General features: G+C 43.8%; 1 long non-coding RNA gene across 1 annotated transcript; it reads right to left on the minus strand.

The window, feature by feature from the left end:
• Positions 1-369: 369 nt before the first annotated feature.
• Positions 370-3,734, minus strand: LOC115201426 (uncharacterized). The gene is made up of 2 exons (XR_003879741.1): positions 2,840-3,734; positions 370-2,448 (listed from the first exon to the last, which is right to left on the minus strand). It is a non-coding gene; the product is annotated as an uncharacterized LOC115201426 (long non-coding RNA).
• Between the last annotated feature and the right edge of the window lie 1,557 nt (positions 3,735-5,291).

A 5,291-nucleotide genomic window follows, 5' to 3' on the forward strand; every position in this document is an offset into this window, starting at 1 on the left:
AAACCGAAGAACAACTTGTTCTACATGCTATACGCGGGAGGGAGTCGGGAGTACAGTATTTATTAGGAGTGGAACACTGGAGATTTTGGCAGTACTAACATGAAATGTTACTACATTTCTAACCTTTGACCAAATTGCATTGAATACTTTCTGGTTACACAGCATATGTCGAATAGTGTGTGGAAATGCCACAGTGGCCTTCACTTTAATTTTGCAATAGTCAGTTATTAAATTAGATTTCCTGTCATAAAGATTTCTCTTCATACCAGGTGTGGGTTGGGTTTTTCCCCATTGTGTGCGTGTGTGTGTGCATGCGTGTGTTAATCTCAGCAGAGCCCAACATGCAGAGAGGAAGTGAGTCACAGGAAGTCAAATCAAATCAAATTGTATTTGTCACACTTCGTAAACAACAGATGGTAGGCCAACAGTGAAATGCTTACTTACGGGTCCTTTCCAACAATGCAGAGTTAAAGATAAAGATTAAAACATAAAAATACATTTGAAATAGTGACACAGGGAATAAATACACAGTGAATAACGAACACATTGAGACGCAAACATGAGTCACTGAGCCACTTTGTAACATGGACCAATGCAGTAGAGTTCTTGTGCAGCTTGTTGTTTGCTCTTTGCATGCACATATATCACTGAATCATCTACAGACATTTGAACTTCAGACCCAGTACAGACAGAGACAGAGGGCAGATCATTAATGTACAGGCTGAACAGGAGGGGCCCCAGTATTGACCCTTGGGGCATGCCCACATCTTAGCTAAGAGTGGGAGACATCTCATTGCTCACTCTGACACACAGGGTTTTGCCTTCAAGGTATGATTTCATCCATCTCAAGGCATCGGGGGAAAAGTTGAACTTCGACAGTTTTGTAATGAGAATCTCATGGTTAACAGTATCAAAGGCTTTCCTTAGGTCTAGAACACAGCCCCAACAACGCCCCCTTTGTCCATTTCGGACCTCACATTTTCCAGAAGAAAGCAGTTGGCCGTTTCTGTGGAGCATTTTGCGCTGAAGCCAAACTGCATGGAGTGTAATGTGAAGGGGCTGTTGTTGAGGTGGGCAATCATTCTCTGCCATACACTTTTCAGCAGCCTTCGACACCACAGGTAGTAAACCAATGGGTCTGTAGTTACTCACGTCAGCAAGGTCACTTGATTTAAAGATGGGCGTTATTATGGCGACTTCCAGATCCTTGGAAACACCCCCTGGCAAATAGATGTGTTGGTGACCTTAGTAATGGGGCCTGTGAGTGACTCTTTGTAGTTTTTAAGAAAGGTAGAGTCCAGCCCAAACACATCTTTGGCTTTAGAGTTCTTTAGTGAGCCAAAGAAACCAGTGGAGGGGTTCTATGTCAGTACCCTGACAGAGTCAACAAAGTAGAAATTGAAGGCTGTTGTTTCGACTGCATTCTGTGTTAGACTGTCATTCACATTGATTTCTAGTCTTTTTGCAGTGTTGCTATGGTCTTTCCCTGTTAACTTTTTTCGATTCTCCCAGATCATTTTTGAATTTCCATTGGCTTCACCAATTATGTTGATTAAAACGTTTTCCTTGGCCTGTCTGATTTATTTCATCACCTTATTTCTCAACATGGTAAATCTACATCTGTCATGCTCCAATTTGGGACTTCAGGGCTGTTTTTAGAGCATGATCTCGTTCTTTCATCAGTTTCCAGATTTCTCCATTTAGCCAAGGAAATGGCTCGGTTTGGATTTCGTTTTCTTTAAGAAGCCATTTACTGTAGTCAGGATTGTGGATAGAAAAACATGACTGTCAGCTTCCACATTTGTATAGGACAGAAGATCATTCCAGTTAATTCCCTTAATTGCATTTTCAAAATCATTTAAATTCAGCCTTAGGTATTCTGAGCTTATCAGGCATTTCAACAGTGGAGAGGTTAAACCTGTTCTTAGAAAGCTTTCTGGCTATGAGTGTCAGATTATGGTCAGACAGCCCAGTAACCATACTGAATGATTTAGTCACTCTCTCTGGTTTATTACTGAACACCAAATCAATATGTGTTTTAGAAGAACAAGTCACCCTGGTTGGCCCTTTAACTAGCTGTGTAAGGCATTAGTGATACGTTTGAGGGTTTTCCTACAAGACTTCATAATTAATGTTAAGATCTCCCATTAAGATGACCTCTTTCCCAAAACCACATTTCCTAAGTATATTATTAAACAGATTTTTTTTGTAAACTTTTGGTGGAAGGTGGTCTGTACATTTCAATGAGGGTAAAAGACATTTGGGGAGACAGTGCAACATTTAGGCCAATACATTCTAGTTCATTATCACATGACCACTCAATTTGTTTACATCGATATGTTCTTTAATGTAGACCCCCTCCTCTTCCTTCAATCCTGTCTCTCCTGAAAACTTTGTAGCTGGGCACAATCAAAGCAGCAGATGGAGAGTTTTTATGGAGCCATGTCTCTGAAAGGCAGAGGAAGTCAAGGTTGGAGTCTGTGAGAAGATGTTGAATTTGAACACTTTTTGGAATGACAATGCGAATGTTCAAGTTCCCCCCTAGTAGTCCCTTGAGCTTAGCTTGTGGGTCCCAGATGACTCCAGCGTGATTGACACACTGGTGTTATCTGACTGCTGGGTTTAGACCGTTTTGTTTAGTTTTGATTAGGGGCAGTTCGTTAGTGCAATTAACTATCCCTTGCGCTTGCACTGGATGTGGGGAACTAATTAAAACAGCTTGCGTGCCAGAAGCAGAGTCGGGGATCGAGTATAGTGACTTTGATATGTTTGGAGAGTCAAATTTCATCTAGGAGTCGGGTGACTCAAGAGAAATCATGGGACCATAACGCTCACCCACCTCAGCGGCGGCGATGATTTGAGGACACAGCCCTCCACTGCTTTCCACTCTGGTGAGTATTTCGGGTTCGGTGGTGTTAGGCCCAGGGTTGAGGTGCATCTCCCCAGAGAGCAGGAGGGTAGTGAATAGGTAGCTTAGCAGTTTCCGGTAGGTGTTGGACTTGTGTTTGTTACTCCCAAGTGATTCAGTCGAATAGGGAGCGAGGTAGACTTGGCCATTATTCAGAACATTCTGGTATGATGTATACTATCCGCTCATGTGGAACGGTGAACCAAGGTGTTTGTCTGGGGAGTTTGCATTTCCCGACAGTAGATTGATTGTCATCCCAGCAAGGACGCACTGAGACTATCAGTAGAGCAGCTAAATAGCTGACAATCGTGGCAATGTACTGGAGATAAAAACGTATAACTGCGCTTTAAATCTTTGCAAGAGTTACTTAGCAGGGGTCGGCATACACCTGATCTTTAGATAAAATAACAGCATCTGGAGGAGAAGCAGCACCTGCCGCACTGCCCTCTCTTCAATCCGCCATCGTTTTCTGTGTGAGGGAGAGAGGGATATCGAAAGACAAAGTTTTAGTGTATATTAGTGAATGCAAGTGTAGACTAACAGTGAAATGCTTACGGGCCCTTCCCAACAATGCAGAGACAAAAAATAGAGAAATTATAGAAAGTACAACTAATAATAAAGGTAATTATAAATAACAATGAGTAACGATAACTTGGCTATATACACAGGGTACCAGTACCGCGTCGATGTGCAGGGGTAGAGGTCATTTAGGTTCATATTTACATATAACTAGGAATAAAGCGACAGATAATAAACAGTAGCAGCAGCGTATGTGATGAGTCAAAAAGGTTAGTGCAAAAAGGGTCAATGCAGATAGTCTGGGTAGCTATTTAGTTAACTAGCTAACTACTTAGCAGTCTTATGGCTTGGGGGATAGAAGCTGTTCAGGATTCTGTTGGTTTCAAACTTGGTGCACTGGTACCGCTTGCCGTGCGGTAGCAGAGAGAACAGTCTACGGCTTGGGTGGCTGGATTCTTTGACAATTTTTTTGGCCTTCCTCTGACATCGTCTCTTATAGAGGTCCTGGATGGCAGGGAGCTCGGCCACAGTGATGTACTGGGCTGTACTCAGCACACTCTGTAGCGCCTTGCGGTCGGGTGCCCTGCAGTTGCCGTACCAAGCGGTGAGGAAGCTAGTCAAGATGCTCTCAATGGTGCAGCTGTAGAACATTTCGAGGATCTGATGGCCCACGCCAATTTTTTTCAGCCTCCTAAGTGCGAAGAGGTGCTGTCTTGCCATCTTCACAACTGTGTGGGTGTGTGTGGACAATGTTAATTTCTTAGTGATGTGGACACTGAGGAACTTGAAGATCTTGATACGCTCCACCACAGCCCAATCGATGTGGATTGGGGGATGCTCGGCCATGCAGTCGTGGGTGAACAGTAATACAGGAAGGGACTAAGCACACACCCCTAAGGGGCCCTCGTGTTGATCGTCAGTGTGGCGGATGTGTTGTTGCCAATCCTCACCGCCTGGGGACGGCCCGTCTGGAAGTCCAGGATCCACTTGCAGAGGGAGGTGTTCAGTCTCAGGGTCCTGAGCTTGGAGGGGACTATGGTGTTAAATGCTGAGCTGTAGTCAATGAATGGCATTCTTACATAGGTATTCATTTTGTCCAGGTGGGTGAGGGCAATGTGGAGTGCAAGAGATTGCGTTATCTGTGGATCTGTTGGGGTGGTATGAGAATTGGAATGGGTCCAGGGTGTCTGGGATTAAAGTGTTGATGTGAGCCATGACCAGCCTTTCAAAGCATTTCATAACAATACATGTGAGTGCTAAGGGACGTTAGACATTTAGGCAGGTTAGCTTGGCGTTCTTTGGCATGGGGGCTATGGTGGTCTGCTGGAAACTAACCTAACGTAGCAGGCGTAAAAGAAACACCTGAAACTAGATCCCCTACCTACTGGTCTTGAAGAAAAAACTGTCTGGGGAGGTTCTCTTCTGCACTGTTCAACCACTCCAGTAAATGTGGAGGAGGAATTAAGATGGAGTGTCATCTCATTAACCTGTTGGGGCTAGAGGGCAGTATTTGCACGGCCGGATAAAAAACGTACCCGATTTAAACTGGTTACTACTCTTGCCCAGAAACGAGAATATGCATATAATTAGTAGATTTGGATAGAAAACACTCTAAAGTTTCTAAAACTATTTGAATGGTGTCTGTGAGTATAACAGAACTCATATGGCAGGCCAAAACCTGAGAAGATTCCATACAGGAAGTGCCCTGTCTGACAAATTGTTCTCCTTCATTGGCATCTCTATCAAAAATACGGCATCTCTGCTGTAACGTGACATTTTCTAAGGCTTCCATTGGCTCTCAGAAGGTGCCAGAAAGTGGAATGACGTCTCTCCAGTCTCTGGGCGAAAAACAGCAGGAGATTTT

This window comes from Salmo trutta, chromosome 10, assembly GCF_901001165.1.
Source record: "Salmo trutta chromosome 10, fSalTru1.1, whole genome shotgun sequence".
Lineage (NCBI taxonomy): Eukaryota > Metazoa > Chordata > Actinopteri > Salmoniformes > Salmonidae > Salmo > Salmo trutta.